The sequence below is a fragment of the Orcinus orca genome, chromosome 19, assembly GCF_937001465.1.
Source record: "Orcinus orca chromosome 19, mOrcOrc1.1, whole genome shotgun sequence".
NCBI lineage: Eukaryota > Metazoa > Chordata > Mammalia > Artiodactyla > Delphinidae > Orcinus > Orcinus orca.
The window spans coordinates 29,826,357-29,847,141 of NC_064577.1; the positions used below are offsets into that span (position 1 = coordinate 29,826,357).

At 49.8% G+C, this 20,785-nt stretch overlaps 1 long non-coding RNA gene across 4 annotated transcripts in view; it reads right to left on the reverse strand.

The window, feature by feature from the left end:
* Window positions 1-937: 937 nt before the first annotated feature.
* The window catches only part of LOC117203553 (uncharacterized), a 31,593-nt gene continuing 11,745 nt past the window's right edge, over window positions 938-20,785 (reverse strand). Inside the window, exons 2-5 of one of the 4 annotated variants that reach the window (XR_007473292.1) lie at window positions 14,249-16,078; window positions 10,961-11,003; window positions 3,678-10,760; window positions 938-1,256 (exon numbers count right to left, since the gene is read on the reverse strand). This is a non-coding gene — a long non-coding RNA (uncharacterized LOC117203553). Of the gene's footprint in view, window positions 1,257-3,677; window positions 10,798-10,960; window positions 12,567-14,248; window positions 16,079-20,785 lie in introns of those variants that run through there. The other 3 variants (XR_004486381.2, XR_004486383.2, XR_007473293.1) reach the window with 3 other exon arrangements.

The following is a 20,785-nucleotide window of genomic DNA, read 5'->3' on the forward strand; positions in this document are numbered from 1 at the left end:
CATTTACAGTGCTGAATGTTTATTGCAGCAGGTCATGGAAGCAACCTAAATGTCCACTGATGGATGAATGGATAAAGAAGATGTGGTACATATAGACAGTGGAATGTTACTCAGCCATAAAAAGGAACGAAACTGGGTCATTTTTAGAGACGTGGGTGGACCTAGAGACTGTCATACAGAGTGAAGTAAGTCAGAAAGAGAAAAACAAATAGTGTATATTAACGCATAAATGTGGAATCTAGAAAAATGGTACAGATGAACCTGTTTGCAAGGCAGAACTAGAGACACAGAAGTAGAGAACAAATGTATGGACACCAAGGGGGGCAAGGGGGATGGGATGATGAATTGGGAGATTGGGATTGACATATATACACTACTATGTATAAAATAGATAACTAATGAGAACCTACTGTATGGCACAGGGAGCTCAGTGCTCTGTGATGACCTAAATGGGAAGGAAATCTAAAAAAGAGGGGATATATGTATACATATAGCTGACTCACTTCGCTGTACAGCAGAAACTAACGCAACATTGTAAAGCAACTATACCCTGATATAAATAAATAAATGAATAAATAAAGGGACTTCCCTGGCGGCCCAGTGGTTAAGACTTCGTGCTTCCACTGCAGGGGGCATGGGTTAGATCCCTGGTTGGGGAACTAAGATCCTGTGTGCCACGCGGCGCAGCTAAAAAAAAAACAATTAAAATACAATAAAAATGAAAACAAAATTAAAAATGGGGCATGGGGGGCAAACGCACAAAGGTCTACAGAGAAATTTGTTTTATCTGTAAAGCTGTAGTTCTTTTCCTCTAAATGACAAAGGCTTGTTCGCATCACTCTGTTATTTTTTCTCTAAGCAATTATTCTAATTTTTTTCTAATTTCTAATCAAAGGTAATTTACATATATTGAAATGAATATATCTTAAATACAAAATTGGAGGATTTTTTAAAAAATAAATTTATTTATTTATTTCTGGCTGCGTTGGGTCTCTGTTGCTGCATAGCCTTTCTCTAGTTGCAGTGAGCGGAGCAGGGGGCTGCTCTTCGTTGCGGTGCGCGGGCATCTCATTGCGGTGGCTTCTCTTGTTGTGGAGCACGGGCTCGAGGCACGTGGGCTTCAGTAGTTCCAGCACGTGGGCTCAGTAGTTGTGGCTCACGGGCTCTAGAGCGCAGGCTCTGTAGTTGTGGTGCACGGGCTTAGCTGCTCCGCGGCATGTGGGATCTTCCTGGACCAGGGCTCGAACCAGTGTCCCCTGCATTGGCAGGCGGATTCTTAACCACTGTGCCACCAGGAAAGCCCCAAATTGGAGGATTTTTGACCAATATACATCCCAGTGTATTCCACACTCCTATCAAAATTTAGAACACTTCTCTCACTCCAGAAAGTTCCCTCCTGTCCTTTCCCAGTCAATCTCTACCCACCCCCCCCTCAACCCACCACTCACGCAGTAGAGGCAACCAGTATTTTGATTTCTGTCACATAGATTAGTTTTGCCTATTCTAGAACTTCACAGAAATGGAATCACAGAGAATGGACTCTTTTGTGTCTGGTTTCTTTAACTCAGCATAAAGCCAAATAATCATATTTAAGCAACTTCAATTTTCCATGCAGTCCGTGTGCTGGAGAAGGCTTCTAGATTTGGAATATTTGCGTTGAAATTCAAAATAGCTTTTGTGGGGCCAAACACATTTCCCCTGCCGCTCTCTCCAGGCTTCAAAGACCCCATTTCATACTGAAAATTTGAAAAGGACCTCTGAGCTTTGGCACTCAGGCCTCACCCTTGGAGCCGGGGTCGAGAGCGACAGACCCTGGGGATGCCCAGGATGGAACATTGCTGCAAGGGGGCCAGAGATCATGCAATTTGGTCTGGAAAACAGGAACAGAAAGAACACATAAAGGGTGAGTACACTAATTTCGTGTTGCAGCTGCAACGAATTGCCACAAATTTAGCAGCTTACAACAACACAAATTAATTAGCTCACAGGGTAGAAGTCCAGTTGGCCCGCTCCTTTCTCTGCTCCAGGTTTTACAAGGACAAAATCAAGGTGTCAGCCAGACTGGGTTGTGATCAGCAAATACTGAGAAGAATCTGTCTCCAAGGTCATTCGGGTAATTGCCAATTCAGTTCTGTGAAGTTGAAGGACTGAGGTTCCCCCTTCCTTGCTGGCTGTCAGCTGGGGCCAGTCTTTGCTCCTAGATAATGCTGACATTCTGTCTCGTGCTTTCCACGTGTCCCCTGCACCAGTGGCAGGTGGAGGGCCCACCACAGTTCAAATCTCTCTGCTTCCTCTTCTGTCTTCAGCTGGAAAAACTTCTCTACTTTTAAGGGCTCCTATAATGACACCCTCTGCAGCCACCCACCCCTTACCAATAATCCCAAATGATCTCCCTATTTTAAGATCTCTAATTATATCTGCAAAGTCCCTTTTGCCATGTGCAAAGTTTGGAAGTCCCCAAGACCACCTTCAGTTTTGATAATTCACTAGAAAGACTCAGAGAACTCAGGAAAGAAAAAAATCTGTTACATTCATAGTTAAGGTTTATTGCAGTGAAAGGATACTGATTAAAATCAGCAGTGGGAAGAGGTACCTGGGGCAGCATCCAGGAGACACCAGATGTAAGTTTCCAGGTGTCCTCTCCAAGGGGGAGTTGTGTGAACAGCCCTTGATTCTCCCAGCAACAATGTGCAAAAACACACATGGAGGGCTTCCCTGGTGGCGCAGTGGTTGAGAGTCCGCCTGCCGATGCAGGGGACACGGGTTCGTGCCCCGGTCCGGGAAGATCCCACATGCTGCGGCGCGGCTGGGCTCGTGAGCCATGGCCACTGAGCCTGCACGTCTGGAGCCTGTGCTCCGCAACGGGAGAGGCCACAACAGTGAGAGGCCCGCGTACCGCAAAAACAAACAAAAAAACCACATGGAATACTGCCAACCAGAGATGCTCATCTGAGCCTTGGTGCCCAGAGTCTGCACTGGGTTTCAGTCATGTAGACACAGCGGACTGTCCACGTGGCCGACCTTAGTCTGCAGCCCCTCCAGAAGTTGAGCCCAAGTTCTCTACCCCTCTGCCCCCCACCACCAAGTCACATCATTAGCACAGGCTACCTGGCTGGCCAAGGCCCCCAGGTAAACAAAGACACTCTTATCAGGCAGGACCTTCCCGGGGCTCAGACCTCCCAGGAGCCTTTCTCTGGGCAAGGTTTACCCCTTACTGCACACCACGAAACTAACATATTCACAGGCTCCAGGAGAGGGAGGACATCTTTGGGGACCATTATCCTGCCAACCACAGGGAACATTAGTCTTCCAGATTCGAATGGAGCAGTGTTTCCCAAAGTGTGTCCTTTGGAACCCTAGTCCCATCAGATGCGTGATGGTGAAGAGAGTTCTGGATCAAACAGCTTTCAGAACCGTTGTCCCTCCCTCCCCTCCTTTCTCAGAGACCCACACTGGCTTTAATGGAACCCCAGCGAAACCCTGCCACAAAGAACCCTGTCACACTTGACTTAATCCAGCATTCCCTAAGCTGTCTTATCCATGGAGCCCTCTTTTCATGTAATCTTTTGTAAAGTTCTCAAAAGATATTTGGAGGAAAGTGGGACTGGACCTTAAGCCACTTTGCAACCCAAAGGCTTTCCTCTAACCACTTCCTCACGACAATTTTAACTCCTCACCTCTCGTCCCGACGTTGAGTTCTGCACACATGCTGAGCATCTCTCTTGCAGAGTGGGCTCACCAGAGCCAGGGCCTGCCTTGAACCCTGGCTTCAAGACTTTCTGGACTGGTGACAACGCGTAGGTCTCTGAGCCTCGGTCTCCTCATCTGTAAGACAGGAATTATTTTATTTCCTATCTCAGAGAGTCATTTCACATTAAATTAGGTAATGCATGTAAAATACTTGGTTCATCGTACGCACTCCACAGATGTTAGCTATTACTGTCGTTTTTATTTTTTTAAGAACTAAGAACGTCTTCATTAAGCTTCCCTGGTGCCTTTCATCACTGTCAACGCCAGGTCCAAAGAGCCTGTGAAGCATCTTACAGGATGGTTGTGATTTTGGCTCAGGGACACGGAACGTGGCCAGGCTTGCTGGCCAACGGTAATTGATGCTTCTCCAGCGGTTCCCAAAGATCTGGATGAACTCACTGATCCAGAAGGATCCTGTCTGATGTACATGAAGTGAATAAAGGAAATGATGCTCAGAGTGACCAGGAGAAGTTCACTTACTGACACTTTCTTTCAGTGTTTACTGAGAGTGAACACTCTGCATAGAGGGGCTCATGGCGGGGACACACAGGCTCCTGTTCTAACCCATAAGCGTCCCCCACATCCCTCCAGAGAACCAAACAAATACCCCCATGAGCCTGCAAGGGCGATGCAGTCTGCACGCTGCCCACTCGGCACTGCTCAGCATCATTAACCAAACGTGCCGCAGAAGGACCTGAAAGGCTGCCACGCCCCTGCTTTCTCTCTGGAGTTTCTCCCCTGCCAGCCTCCACGCATGTGGCCTCTCAGGCCTTCCGCCCCACCTCAATCCTCTCTCATCAGACTCCACACAGTGGCTCCGACTCTCAGCCTGGCCCTGAGACTGACGTCCAGTTTGGGGCTTGCTCCCTTGGCTTTGACCTGGGGGCCCCTTCAGAACACAACTCCTTTACCGCCTTTGACCATCACAGGTAATGGCAGATAGAGGCCCCGCCCAATAGGAACATGTCAAATAGGGCGCCCCTTGACGGTCAGCGGGGAGCCTGGATACACCTGCAGACGCCCCAAGTGACCCATGGGAATGGGTCACCCTGGGAAGATGTCTAAGAGGAGCCTGGGTGGACCACGATGCCATTCGAAGCTGGGCTTCTCGTGTCCAGACTGTCCACGCATGCGAAAGAGCCACGTTTGGTTTGTTTTGTCTGTTTTACACTTGCCCCACCTTTCCAAGGTCACCACATACCATTAAGAACAACGAGGATGACAGAGCTGGTGATGCTGGTGATGGCGTGTGCTCTGGGCTGGATTGGGTGGCAGGCACCGTCTCATGTAACCCTACCAGGTAGATACTGTCCATACCCTCAATTCACAGGTGAGGAGAGGTTAAGTAACCCGGCTGGGGTCACCAGCGGGCAGGTACTGGCACCCGGCTTCTCCCCCAGGCCCGTGTTCTCCCGGCGGCCTCTGCTGTGCCCCCCCCATCTCCCTGGATCTCCCTGGCCTGACAAACAGGTGGACACCGTCTGGCCATCAGTCTCTGGCCCTGGAAGCCCCGTGAGGAAGTCCTGGGGCTCTGGAAAGCAGCCTGCTTCAAAATGCAGGGCGCAGGGACTTCCTTGGCAGTCCAGTGGTTAAGACTCCACGCTTCCAATGCAGGGAGCAGGGGTTCGATCCCTGGCTGGGGAACTAAGATCCTGCATGCCACGTGGTGTGGCCCAAAAAAATTTTTTTTAATTAAAAAATGGAGGGCCCAGGTGGACTCCCCAAGGGACGTCCTTCCAAGCAGGAGGCTCCTGTGGGCCTAACCATGGGGCTCCCAGCCCATACCCCACACATGTTGACAATTTGGTCTCCCCTCCTGGGTCCCTCACTGACACACGTGACTCAAATGCCCCCCTTCCCGGGTTCCTCTGGGTTCCCTCCTCCCCTCCAGCCCCACTCGGCTACACTGGGGCCAGGCCCGGTCTCTACTGCCATCTAGTGGCTTCCCAGACCCGGTAGCCAGGAGTGTTCCAGAACCGTGGACAGGGTTTCAAGTTCTTGTGACAACCAGAATCCTCTGTGCCTTTAAAATGATGCTGTAGCTTGGTCTGGCTCAGACCTCTGCTGGGCAAACCCAGGGCTCTGCCCTCTGAAAAGCCATAGGCTTGGCGTAGCCCTGGGGTGACCCGTATGGGGGAGCAAGTGTCTGCGGCCAGACATCCTGCTGTCCTGCCTGTGGAAGAAGGTTTTCCAACCTCAGATGGTGGGTACAGCCTTCCCTCTGGCATCCAGCTCCACCCCTCTGCCCGCCAGAGGCTGGAGGGTGCGACGGGCAGTGTGTGGAAGGCACAGGGCTGGCCCTGCCTGGGCCAGGAAGCAGGGGAGGAAGATTTTCCGGAGCAGGAGACAGTCGAGTGGGTTAAACATCCTGGAGGGAGAGGGGTCGTCTCCTCCCCCGCCCGGCGGGCCCTCTGAGCGTTCGGGTGGCCAGGGTTCAGGTGCTCCCCCTGCGGCTCACTGGGACCATGTTTCCGGAAAATGCAGCCGCCTCCCACGTCCCGGCTGTTCCCATCCGATGGAGACATATGTGAAGCCCTGCACACTGTAGGCCCTTGTATTCGTGTCCTGGGGCTGCAGTAACAAATGACCGCACAGGGTGGCTCAAAACAACAGAAATTATTCTCTCCCAGGTCTGGAGGGCAAAAGTCCAAAATCAAGGCGCCAGAAGGGTTGGTTCCTTCCGGAGGCTCTGAGGGAGAGTCTGTCCCGAGACAGTCTCTGTCTCCACAGGGTGTTGTCTGTATGTGTCTGTGTGTCTTCTCTTCTTATAAGGACCCAAGTCCTATTGGTTTAGGGCCCTTATCCACCTTAATCAAGTATATCTTCATCTCGGGAGTTCCCTGGCGGTCCAGTGGTTAGGACTTGGTGCTTTCACTGCTGGGGCCTGGGTTCAATCCCTGGTCGGGGAACTGAGATCCTGCAAGCCACTCGGCGTGGCATGGCCAAACAAACAAACAAACAAAGTATGTCTTCATCTTAACTTGATTATATCTGCAATGACTCAATTTCCAAATAAGGTCACATTCACAGGTGCCAGGGGTTAGGACTTGAATGGGGGGACAGGATGACGCCCACAGCAGCCCTGCGGTAGAGCACTCGTTATCTGGGTTCCCTTCTTACCTTGGAGTCGAGAATAGGTCCACTCGTGTCCTCTGCCCCAGCCCTCACCTAAGCCCTGCGCTGTCCAGTTCACGTGCCTGACGCCGTGAGGCCAGACCAACCAGCACGTCCGCGTTTGGAGAGCAGAAAGGGGCTGAGCAAGGGGAACGGTCGGCTCGCACTCAGAAAGCCTGAACTCTATGCTGGTCTTCAGGGAAGAGCGTTTATGGGCAAAATTTGGGAGACAGGCTGCAGGTGTGTGACCTTCCTCTGACTGGTTGCTGGGAGGTAACAGGGCGGTGCTCCAGGAATCTCATCATCAGCCTTCCGGTTCCAACCAGTCTGGGGTCCCCTGCTTGTGCTCAGCCTGAAGTTACCATCCTCCACTGGGGTGGGGGCTTTAGTTCCTGTAGAAGAGCTCGGAGTATGTCGCTAAGGACCCTGCTTTATGGCTGCATTACTGCTTCTTGGCGGCTCCTCCCCCCTTTCTGCATTCCCTCCCTTCCCTGATTAGTAATTGTTTGAATCTGACCTTTGGAACGCAGGGAAGGTCAAGGAGACTGAAGCTTTTTTCCTACAAACAAGCAACAGGGGACACAGAAAGGCTTTTGTACTTGGGAGGGCCCTGTTCGGTTTCGATCCCCCTTATTCTTTGACACTCCCCAATCTTGAGGGGAACAGGTGTTGGAATCATCAACTCAGCAGAGGAACCTGGTTTTAGGGGGTCGGTTTCACTTCGGGTCCTCCACACTGGGTTTGCCGGCTCCCACCTCAAAACGTTGGTCATGTCTGGCCTTGTTCACAGTGGAAATCACTTCCCGCGATCAGCTCTATCATTTCCCATCTTTAAAAGGCTACAGAGTTGTCCCTACCCCGTGAAGTGTCCCAGATCAGTTGCCAGGCTCCACCCTCTCCCACCAGCACCCCTTCCCCCACTGGCACGTGCAGGCAGTCAGGCACCAGCTGCAATGACACAGGCAGCCGTGTAGGGCATGTTCTAGGATTCAGCCCCTCAGCCCGCTTCTCATGTTCAGAAGGGGCTCAGAAGATGTTCTCACTGCCCGATTGGTCCAGGCAGGCCTCTGAAGGACAAGTGTCCAGACAATTGTTCTGTGTAAAAACATGTCCTAGAAAGCCAGGCTTCCTGGGTCCAATGGTTAGCCTTTGAGTATGTTAAGGAAATGTTTCACCCACGTGGGCCCGAGAGCCTTGGAGAGGATGATGGCCTGGAGGTCAGGGGTGTGCCGGCCAGAGCAAGTGTTTGAGATACCCAGCACCTCTAGGTGCCAGAGCGGGACCCAGTGGTCCATGGGAACTGGTGCTGAAGGAGCAGTACCAGACGGCAGGCCACTCTCACCTCTACCTGGCCTCCTGGAATGGTGGTCCCAGGTGGGAGTCAGGTGGGTGATGGCGAGCGAAGAGAGGCCTGAGAAACAGGGCTGAATAAAGGCGACGCCGTCCCCTAAACCAGGTCCTTGCTCAGCAACATGGCGAAAGTGAGGCCGCCTCCTTCACCCTCTAGACCACGCAGGGGCTTTTGCTATGATGTCTGAGGAGTTCCTGTGTCTGTTGTAACAAAACACCGCAGACCGGCGGCTTGAACAATGGAAATTTATTCTCTCCCTGTTCTGGAGCCCAGAGGTCTGCAATCAAGGTGTCGGCAGCCTCCTTCTGAGGCTGGTGGGAGGATCTGTTCCAGGTGCCTCCCCTTGGCTTTTGGATGGCTGTCTTTCCTCTGTGCACATCTCTGTGACCAAATCTCCCCTTTTTATAAGGACACTGGTCATATTGGATTAGGGCCCACCCTAATGACCTCAACTAATTACATCTGCAACAACCTTACTTCCAAATAAGGTCACATGCTGAGGTCCTAGGGGTTAGGACTTCAACATATGAATTTGGAGGGGACACAAGTCAACCGATGAGCCCAAGTCACGCATTTTCTCTGACGAAAGTCAGCCAGGAAGGCTGCCCGTTAAGCTGAGCACTGCACTGCCCGTGAAGAGATGGGCAGTCACACAAGGCTCTAATGAGATGCTGTTGAAAAGCGCGCAGTCTGTGGAATGTTCCAGGCAAATTAAATATACAGCATCCGAGAAGCCAAGTGGCTTGAAAAATGCATTTATGGCTTTAACAAAAGATGGAACAGTTGGACGAGCAAGCAAGACACAGCACTACCTGGCAGCTTCTTGTTTCCTCCCCACAGTTGCCTCATGGATTCGTTAAAAAGAAAAAAAAAAGTGTCGAAGGCTTGAAATTAAACACTTTAAACAAGGGGCTAATGGTCTCCGAGACCAGCTTTTGTTCCACATTCTGCGTTTTTTTTCAGTCTGCAGAAAACACCGCGCCCCACAGGCAGGGGCACAAGATGCATTATTTTCATCTGAAGTGTAGCTCCAATTTGGGGAAGAAAAAAAGCCTTTTCATCTCTCTCATTCCTCATTTTCTTTTTCTCTCTCTCCGGAGGGAAGAATTTCCCTCCACTCGCCACGCTTTTGGAATCCCATAAAACATGCCAGCGGCACGAGTGTTTAGGACAGATAAACCCCCTTCCATCCCACCACGTGGCCCCAGCACAAGCTGTCACGGCCATTGTGGGGAGCTGGTGGGGGGACCAACAAGGTTTGGCAGGAAGCAGGCGGGAGGCACAGAGGCGAGGTGCCAAGAGGGAAGGGGCGGGGGGAGCTGAGGGTCCTAAGTGTACTTGGCCCACAAGCGCCCCCGCGCGGCCAACTCCCTCCTCAGGCACCGCTGCCTCTTCAGTGCCAGGGCTGCACCTGTGTTTTCATCGCCCCATCACCCACGTAACTGCAAAGGCAGCCTGACCACTCCGCTTAGGAAGCTCCTTTTCCTTTGAGCCCTTGAATCACAGAACTGGAGGGCCCGGAAGCTCAAGTTCCCGTCCTTTTTTTCCATCTCTGCCCCCCAAACCGGAGTAAAGGAGATTTCCAGAACAACTTGATGGGTGTCACTGGGAGATCATTCTAAGGCAATCAGCCTCAGGATGGCCTGAGCTCCGGGGACCTCGGAGACCACCCAAGGCAAAGGGACAGAGGAGGCTGGGACTTCCCTGGCGGTCCAGTGGATAAGACTCTGTGCTTCCACTGCAGGGGGGCACGGGTTCGATCCCTGGTCGGGGAACTAAGATCCCACATGCCGCGCGGCGTGACCAGAAAGCAAAAAAAAAAGGATCAGAGGAGGCAAAGGGGCCCACCTGGGGCCAGTCCCACTGCATCCTGTCTACAAAGGCATCTCCAGCAGGTGGAGAGAGACGGTGCATCTGGGGAGCATGGAAACGTTCTGCTCCCTCCATCCATGACTGATGGATGGTGCGTGGCAGAAGCCTGGTCAGAAGAACAAATGGGTGACATGTCCCCCAGACTCAGTCTGTCACTGGGCCCAGGTGCTGCAGGATTATGGAGAATTGTGTTTGCACGTGAACACCCACATCCTTGTGGCAGCTTGCAAAATGAGAACCTCTAGAGACAAAAATTGGACTTGGAATTCTTTTATTATCTTGAGAGTGCTTCCTTAGTGCATTCTCTCTCTCTCTTTCTCTGTCTCTCTCGTCCCCACACTCCCATCTGTCAGTCTCTCTCTTTTGCCTCTCTCAAGCAGTAATCACAAAACGACATGGAAGAAGAGGTGACTCGGGTTCTCGCAGCTACAAGATGATTTCAAGACCTGCCACTTGGACACCTGTGGGAAACTGACCTGCTGGTGGTGGGGACTCAGATCCACACCTTACAGCTGGGTACCACTTGAGAGCTGAGGAGATGCTCCAGTAAGCCTGGTTCCTTCATAAACCTTTTCAAGTCGGCTTCGCTGGTGTGTTTCTATTTTACAGTTGAGAGATGGGTCCATGTGGGGCCCCCCATCGTTGTTCCCTCCAGTCACAGGCCATCTGGAAGCTGCAGACAATAAATACCAGCTACAGACATGTGGAACCTGAGAAAGGAGGTGCAGGTGTATTGCTGGGGCTCTGTTCCCCTCCAGAGTGGACGTTATAAAGAAGTCCTGCTTTACCGGCCAAAGCACCCACCCCCGCCAATTTCACCACTATCTCCAACCCCAAAAGCAACCACCCGGAAGGCCTTTAAACCTTTTTCACCTGAAGAAATGTGTGTAGCTGGGTCCTCAGCCACTGCTTCCCTCTTGTGGAATCAAAAGAAGAGGGAGGGGAAGAAAAAATAATGAAGGTATTAGTCTCTCCCAGGCACAAAGCACTGTGTTTCGAGCTTTACAGATGTTCCCACCTAACCCTCAGAACAGCCCCAGAGACAGGAATTGTTTCTAGTTCATAAAGGAGGAAGTGGAGGCTTTTGAGGGAGGGTAGTTAACCTGGTCAAGGTCGCTCAGCTAGTCTAGGACTGAGGCAGGACGTCAAACCCCAAAGCCCACGCTCCTGCTTCTGCAACCAGCTACCCCCAAAATGTTGATGAGATCCTGGATGCAACAGAAGCAATTCTAGCTGTTGGGCTGTCCTTCTGTGTGATATTTGGCCAGACTGCTGCTACATTAACCTACTCCATTCTTCCCTTAACCCTCCAACCAGCCTGTTACCCTGAGGGTGCTCTTTCCTGTTCGCACTTCCTAGCCCAGGTAGTGCTCCTGAGTTCAGTTCTCAGCACCTGCTTTTCTCTTTCTGCTACTTTCCTTGGAAAATGCCTCCCTCTCCTACCTCCTCCACTGTCTTTGTGAGAAGGGTCCTCCCTCTGTGTCTGTGTCCCGTCCACTCCCCTGAGTCTCCAGCCACCTGCTCAGCCCTGCACAGGCTCACGGGGTTGGGGATCACCCAAGTGAACATTACCTGTCACGTGTGAAATGGAGGCGGGAAGCTGGGAACTGCGGCATCACATGATTCAGGGGAACACGCATTTGTTTTAAAAGCATGCCTCTCACCTCCCTCCTTACACACAGATTAATCCAATTTGGATCAGAGACATCAACGTAAAAAATGAAAGCATTGGGCTTCCCTGGTGGCGCCGTGGTTGAGAGTCCGCCTGCCGATGCAGGGGACACAGGTTTGTGCCCCGGTCCGGGAAGATCCCACATGCCGCGGAGCAGCTGGGCCTGTGAGCCATGGCCGCTGAGCCTGCGTGTCCAGAGCCTGTGCTCCGCACAGGAGAGGCCACAACAGTGAGAGGCCCATGTACCGCAAAAAAAATAAAAGAAAAAAGAAAAAAAGACATACAAAGAATATACCATCATATTAAGACATAAAGAATATGTCTTTATTTTTTGTGACTTAATTTGCGTTTCATTCAGGCTGGGGGGAACCTCAGATCTCCATTAGTTAAGGGTTGTACCTCAGGAAATGAGTCTTTAAACCATGCTGGTAGAGAAGATAAAGTTCAAACTGGGAACTTTTAAGGGGAAAAGCAGGGAAGAGACCCAAAAAGGAAGCAAACATTTGGTTCATTTGAGCTCAGAAGTGTAAACTCTCTTTTTAGCTGTGTTTCCATGGTTTTATAAGCCACGTGGACCATGGTCTGAAGTCGAATCACTAGAGCGGAAAGGGAACCGAGGTTCCATCTAACTCAGGGGAGTTCCCATGATAAATGGTGCGCCCTGGGCCTCAGTGTGTCCTTGCACATAGCCCTCCAACGGTGCTTTTCTTTCTTTCTCTCTCTCCGTTCTTTCTTTTTCCTTCCCTCCTTTGGCAAAAAGGTATAACTGGCTTGTAACATTTCGCCAAAGGCAGGGGAGCTGGGGAGCTGGGGTGAAGGGAAAATATGAAGATTGTAATCAGTTGTGTAGCCGGTTTACTGAGCGGCCTCAGACTCGGGGGTATAAACAAAATGGTTTCACACTCTCTCTAATCAATCCTGTTAGCCGCACTCTGTCAAATTCTGCTTTCCTTCTCCTACCGATAGGCAGGCAGACCCCACTGTTTCTTGATCACTTTCAGTCATTACAAATCCTGCTGGCTTTAAATCAATGCCTCACATCCAGTTCAAAGCTTTCGGGCCCCAGTCTCCCAGCCCAGCCCAGCCGTGGCTCTGAGACAGGAGTGGAAGGGACTCCGTGCCCACCTACTCCGACTTGGTCTAGTCCATCTGCCCCAGGTAGTTTCTGCTTTCAAGGGGGTCTCCACGGAGACCATCACTCCCCGAGTTTTCTAGGGGGCTGTTCAGGCTCACGCTGGACATCATCTCCATGGCTGAGGACGCCCTCTGAAAGGAACGCCCATGTATCACCCCAGGCCCTTCCCCAGTGGTCCACTTGAGGGCAGCCTGGGCGGTCTACGACTCCCGCCTCTTCACTGTCATTGGCATGGAACCATAGGAGGCAATGAGGGCCTCTACAACGCCTTCTAAGAACTGTGAAGATATGGGTTGGGGGACCCCATATCCTTTCTTCCTTTGCAACTGCGTCCTAGTCCCTACTTGCCCAGACTCCACCAGCTGCTCCGGCCACATTCCTGCCCTCAGAATATTCTAGGTGGAAGCAGACATCTGTTTCTATGTTTTTTACACGTGATACTCCAGAGGACCCAGGCCAAGCTCCCCTGGGCACACCTCCTCTGTGCCGCAGTCTGTTCCGAGAGCAGAGAAGATTGCAGATCTGCAGAAGCCCACCTGGGAGTGAGCTGCCTGCGGCCTCTGCTTCTAAGGATCCCCAGCCCTAAAAGCCATCCCCTCGGAGCCCCACGTGTTCGATTTGCTTGCAAGGGAATGACTCCGTCTCTTGGTTTGGGTCGAAAGGAAGAGCACTTCTCCCCGCCCTCTACTAGGATGACGGAACTGTAGAATAAATCATAACGATTCCTCATAGTTAATCATGATTAACCACAACAGATTAAACGCTTATCATCAAAGCCATCCCTATACATCACTTCATTTCCCCAGAGGGAAGTATTCTATTGTGACCTCCATCTGATGATGAAAAAATTGAAAATTGGCGGGGAGGGGAATCAAACCGCAGCCAGTGGGCCAAATCTAGCCCAACACCTGTCTTTCTATGGCCCACAGCTAAGAATCGCTTTCACACTTTTAAACGGTTTAAAAAAACCCAAAAACCCAGAAGAGGAATACTTTGTGACATGAGAGAATTATATGACATTTAAATTGCAGTGTCCATAAATAAAGTTTTATTAGACCCGCCTCACTCATTTGTTTACACATTGTCTGTGGTTGCTCCCATACCACGATGGCAGGATTGGGGAGCTGCATGAGAGACTGATGGCCTGCAAACCCCGAACTATTTACTCTCTGGTACTGTAAAGAAAAGTGAACCAACCCTGCTAACATTTCTTTTTCTTTTTCTTTTAGTTTTTGGCCATGTTGCAAGGCTTGTGGGATCTTAGTTCCCCGACCAGGGCCCCTGGCAGTGAGAGCACCGAGTCCTAACCGCTGGACTGCCAGGGAAGTCCCCAGCATTTGTTTTTCTTACTCACAGTTCTCTGGGTTGGCTGGGATTATCTCCAGGCTGCAGGATGGGTTCAGGTGGGGTCCATCTGCATCGTTCTGGGATGCGACAGTCTCCCAGGGCATATTCTTCTCAGGGTAGATGGAGGACACGTAGGCAGGACAGACGGCACCTCTGAAGCCCTCGGCTGGACCAGGCTTCCACATCCCACGTACTCTGCCCACTCTAGCGGGAGGGGCTGCAAAGTCACATGCCAAAAGGGCGACAATTTCTAATTCTGATACTGGGAGTGAGTAAAGAATTAGAAGCAAAGATCTTCTCGACTACAGTTGGGGATCCAGGATTTGAACTCAGGGCTGTCTGACTCAAGAGCCTGTGTGCTCATCCCTCTGCTACACTGACCTCTGTCTCTGGCAAACTATCATAGCTGCAATAAAGAAAAAAAGAATAGAAAAACCATGGAGAAAAGTGTGCAGAAAGCTGTTGTTACCGAGTCCAAACGAGCTGCTCACCACACACCGGCCAATAACTTGAGAGACAAATTGCTGGGGCAAAGGAGTAGCAACTTTATCCAGAAAGCCAGCAGACCGTGGACTCGTGTCCCAAAGAACCATCTTGCCTGAGTTAGAATTCAGGCTTCTTTTATACTAAAAGAGGAGGGAGGAAAGTCAAACATTTCCTGGTTCCGGTCAGCCTCTGGAGGGCATGTGTTCATTTCTTCCTTCTTGCAGTCATTCACAGGTGGGCTTGGTCAGCATGTTTCTTGTGAGCTAAACAGAGGTATTTTAGCTTAATGCTCATTACCTGGGAGGCAGGGTTCCCAGAGGTGGGCCATTATGTATAATTTAAGCTTATAGGCAACATCCCTTTAGTGATGAGCTTGTAATAGAATACAAAGGTTCTTCCCTATCACAATGTTTCCATCATTCTCTGTCCACAAGGGCTCTTCCTGAGCACCGCTGGGTACCATCTAGCACATCACCATGTTGAGTAACCAGAAGAGACAGCCACGGTAAACAAAGTCAAAATGGCTCCTGCAGACCCTTGGAAAACCTCAGCAAGTGCTCGCAAGAGCAGTATATCCTTCAGGAATGCCACTGTTGACAACAGAACACGTAATGACAGGAAGTGGAAAAATTCTGAAGACCGTCATTTCAATTACCCAGCAGGCATTCGTGGGGCAAGCTTCTCTCAGAGTGAGAATATAAATAAGTCATGTGTGTCTGGAAGCCCTTCCAGATGAGAAGAAGGAGATGGGTGAATAAAACTTTCCGATTATCCCTCTGCCAGTTTTTTCATGAAAGCAGGAAAGAGCAGACCCACTGCAGAGTCTCCTGGTTGTGAAATGCGAAGCCTCGTAGGAGTTGGGATCCATTAAGTATTTGTTGCGCTGAGTGACAAGGCTGGAAGCAGCATGGGAGAGGATGATGAATAAATGCCCCGGCATTACAGCAACTCAGTGAGCCTCCTGCGGCCCGAAGTTGATTCTCCATGTCATAATGGAATCAGACGCTTGCCAAGAAATCGACAGGAGGGAGAAAGAATTTATGACACATGTACAGGCTACTCGTCCTGTGACTGCTGTTTTGAAAGAAAGATGGGAGAAGAAACATAGCGAATAATATGGTGACACTGACATGCTGTAAAACGTGGTGAGATGGGGTGGATTTTCTTTTCAAGCTCCACTGAGAATCAAAGAAGCTGAGAAACAGTGGATGTAGAGGATCTTTGAATAACCACATGTCAGAAATATGGTACTTGATGAGATGTCTTCTCGGTTCAAAACCCTAGGCTTATTATCCTTCTGAGTTGTGTTCCAGACAAAATCAAATATTTCTGGGCAAGTGTCTCTACTTACCTATGTAGAGGAATAAAAACTACTATTTATTGAGAACATACTTGTACCAGGCACAAACCGTCTTAAAGACAGGATTCAACCTTACCTCCGAGGTGGGCATAACTCTGCCCCCCAGTATACATGGAGAGACTGAGACTGAAACAGCAACGTCCAGTGACTTGCCTGAGGCAGCCTAGCTCATAAGTAATAGAGCTGAAGCTAAAAACTGGATTTGTCTGAGTCCAGACCAGTGTTTTTCATTCATTACATGGCCTCCCCAAAGAGTAGGTTAAAACACCTTACCCCCAAGTGGACATAATTTAGGCTATTTATGTTGCTGCAAAAAAAATTTTTTTGGCAAGATTAAAAAGTCTTCCTCCCAGTTATGGGCTCCCTGCAGCCCTGACTCACCTACATATCAAACCCTCGAGGAGATCAGAACCAGCTCAGATCCATCCCCAATTTGTTCTGCTCCTTGGGTCACTGTGATGAACTCACTAGATGGAAGTGAACCCACTGGGTTCTCACCACTAGCTATTTCCCACTCTTTTTTCCAACATTTTGTTATGAATGTTCTGAAATATACAGCGAAGTTGAGAAAATTAAACAGTGAACACATATATCTATCACCTAGTTTTACCACTAACATTTTATTACTCTTGCTTTATCTGTCCATCCCCACATCCATCTATCCATGCACCTTATTTTTGATGCATTTCAAAGTAAATTGCTGTCATCTGTACACTTCCCCTAAAGTCAGCACACCTATTAGCTAGAGCTATTTATTTATAGTTTTTACTTTAAATTTTAGGTAATTTATGTAATTTAGGTAAATAATTTAAATTTTAGGTAAAATTTACACACAATGAAATGCCCAGATCTGAAGTGCATATTCGCTGTGTTTTGACAAATTCATACACTGTAACCCAAACCTCTATCACTATATAGAGCGTTACTACTATCCCCCCAGAAGGTTCCCTTCTGTCCCAATCAATCCCCACTCCCAACTCCCAGAGGCAAAGGAGATGTGATAATGTACAGGCGACCACTATCAGATCCACTGGTCTCACCAGATACTCCATCATCTGGAAGCATCTGGACTCAGAGAACAGTAGGATGGCTCGTTAGAGGCTTATCGAAGGCACCTAAGAAGGAGTTAACATCCTGCGGCACAAGTGTGCTGTCCTCCAGGATGTGGTGGATGCACCAGATGGATGGCCAGTACATGGTGCTGTGTCCACAAGTGCTAGAGGGCGCTGACCCCACACAGAGCCGTGAATGCACGCGCGAGAATCATTGGGGGCCGTCTCGGAGCTGGCTATCACAGCTGGGAACAACCCAAAAGTACTGTAACTGAAAGTGGGGTCCGGCTGCTCACCGCTCAAAAGCCAATGAAGAGGCAAGCCTGGTGGAACGGAAAGTTTGCTTTACTTCAAAGGCCAGCAACTGGGATGGGGGAGGGCCAACTCCCCCCAACCGACAATCAGTGGGCAAGAGCTTTTATAGATGGAGGGAGGGGGCTACATGTAGAAACAGCACAGGCAGCTCTGACAGGCATCTTGAAGTTGTTCATCGGTGGTCTGACCAGCATCATCTTGACTGTTTTAAGTACAGTTAATCTTCAGTTCCAGGGTCGGTTTGTTCCCATTTCCTTGAGGCCAATTCTCAGAATTGTGGCAGCTTGGCTGTCATGTCATGTAGCCATGTCGTGGCTACAGCCTGGTCATCATGTAGTTAACTTCTTCCACCTGGTGGGGCTTTCAGTATCTATAAGACAGCTCAGAGGATATGGCTCAGAATATTATCTACAGCCCTTGAGGAGGAACTAAAGGTCCTTGAGTTTGCTTAGTGACTAAACTATTATCATTTAGTCTTGCTGGACTGTTTTCCTTTGCCTCTGTAATTTCTCATTTCTCTGATTAAACTTATTCTTCGGCCAAAGCTTTTCCACAGACAAAAGGCAGGCTGAGGACATGGGAGGCAAGGACCCTAGGGTCCTGCTCCATTTCAGTACCAGGGAGTTAATGCCAAAAAGTCAACTTGGACCATGGGGGCAGGAGCCAATGGAAAAATGCTTCACCTCTGTCCTTCCAGGCAGACAGTTCTGAGATACATTTCATAAGGCTCCTGAGAAGGTCCTGGTGAAATCAAGCTCCAGTCACCACGGGCAGCACCAAATTGATGACGCGTCTCATATTGATTTTCCCACCTCCCGTGTTCCACTCCCCATATCCCGCACTCCTGCTAACTGGAATTACTTCTCAAATAAATAAACCTTTGTCTCTGGCTCTCTGGTTAGTGTGTGTGTGTGTGTGTGTGTGTGTGTGTGTGTGTGTGTGTGTGTGTGTTGAGGGGGGAGGGGAACTAAGGCTAAGATAGCTGTGCAGTATGTGTTGTTGCTTGTTTATTTATTTATTAAGGTATAATTATATATAGTAAAACGCACAGCTTTTTTTTTTTTTTTTTTTGCGGTGCGCAGGCCTCTCACTGTTGTGGCCTCTCCCGTTGCGGAGCACAGGCTCCGGACGCGCAGGCTCAGCGGCCATGGCTCATGGGCCCAGCCGCTCCGCGGCATGTGGGATCTTCCCGGACCAGGGCACGAACCCGTGTCCCCTGCATCGGCAGGCAGACTCTCAACCACTGCGCCACCAGGGAAGCCCAAACGCCCAGCTTTTAAGTGTCCGGTTTGATGAGTTTTGACAAATACATATACACCCATGTAACTGACACCCCCCCACTCACTATAGAGTCTTGCCAGCACCCTGGAAAATCCCCTTGTATAGTTTTTCAGTCCATCCCCAGCCCCAACCCCCAGAAGCAACCTCTATTCACCTATTTATTCCTGTAGATTTGTTTTGTCTGTTTTGAACTTTATATAAATAGACTAGATGGGCAGTATTTTCATTGTGGTGGTGGATGGAAGATGATGGAAAATTCTTTGTCACTCTCTGACAAGAGGTCGAGTCTATTTCCCTCTCTCTCGGATCCAGGCTGGCCCCGTGACTTGTTTTGACAATAGGATGCTGCAGAAGTGATACTGTGATCTCCAAGGCTGTGACTTAAGGAGTCTGCAGCTTCTTTATTCTCCACTTGGATGCCCGCTCTGGGCAGAAGTGCTGGCAGCAGCCGGAGTAAGATGAGGGGCCACCAGGGGACTTCCCTTGTGGTCCAGTGGTTAAGACTCCGTGCTTCCAACGCAGGGGGTGAGGGTTCCATCCCTGGTCAGGGAACTGAGATCCCACATGCCGCACGACCAAAAAATAATAGATAAAATAATAATAATAATTAATTAATTTTAAAAAAAGGAAGGGGGGGCCACAGAAGTGCATAGGAGGTGTGTCCACTAGGTCATCAGAACATGGGAGATGCAGCTAACACGGTACTTAAAGGGCGCCGGAAACCCCTAAAAATAAGAAAGGTGGAAAATATGGGCTAAGCAGGCAATTCAAGAAGCTAGAAAAAAAAGACAGCAGAGTAACGCTGAAGAAAGTGAGATAAAAGACATAACGAAGGTGAAAGCAAAAATTCATGAACTGTCAATAGAAAACAAAGAGAGGGCATCAATGAAACAAGGGCTTTCTTTGAAAAAGTTCTGAAAAAAGAAAAAGTCTAGCCGAGAAAAAAAGCAAGAAAAAAACGTAAAAGACAAACACTATCAGGAATGGAAAAGGGGATCTAACTCCAGATGTAGGAGAGATTTAAAAATTATATATACATACTATGAACAACTTCATGTGCATACATTTGAGTATAGCTGGGCAGACAGGCAGGTCAGACAGCACAAGGTGATGGAGACGGCGGGATGGCGTGTAGGGGCTGAGGAAGCAGGAAGGGAGGGGCACACCGCTCACCCTTAGGGGGGCTAAATTATAATGTTCAAAAAGTTGAAAACATGACTTTCACATATAAAATGGACATATGTAAGTAACTGTTTCCAATTCATTAATTAATGAGGGAACCGATAAGATATTAAGACCAGTTGAAAGGAAAATTTGAAAATCAGCCATGTATAGAGGCAATCAGGAACGCCAGAACGAATTTGCTGAGATGCAAAACTGGTCAATGGGGCAATAAAATGTAATGTTTGAGGTCATCTTCTCCAGATGACAGAAACCAATTGTATCTCTGCGGGACAAAATCCATTTGCACTGTTGTGGACAAGAATTATTTCCATTTTCTACAGCTCAACTTCTCCCCCATCGAGCTGTAAAGTAGCCTCGTCAAGAGAAAGACAAGGGTCCAGGCTCGGCCAGGACAAGGCAACCCCTGGGGATGAGCTGCACCCGGCACGCCCAGTATCACTTTGCCCATTTTCAAGTCTTGGACAATTTCTCTAGACAAGGGGCTGTCTCTGTCTCTTCACACCTGCAGGACAGAGAGTGCCTCAGTCCAGTGCATTAGAATGACCCGGGGAACTTCTAAACAGCCGGATCCCAGGCCACACGCCGGACCCTTAAAATCAGTATCTCTGTGGGTGGTGCCTGGTGATCTTTAAAGTTCCAGGTGATTCTGACATGCAGCCATCGTTGAGAACCACCCCCCAGAGGACATCCAAGCAGGAGCTACGGGCTGCTGCCCTCCCACCACTCCCCGCCCCTCCCACCACTCCCCGCCCCTCCCACACCATCACAACCCTCCCCTCCCACCGTCCACTCCCTGCCACCCACCCCCCCCATCCCTCCACTCCTATCCCTCCCACCCTCCACTCCCATCCCCTCCACACCCCCT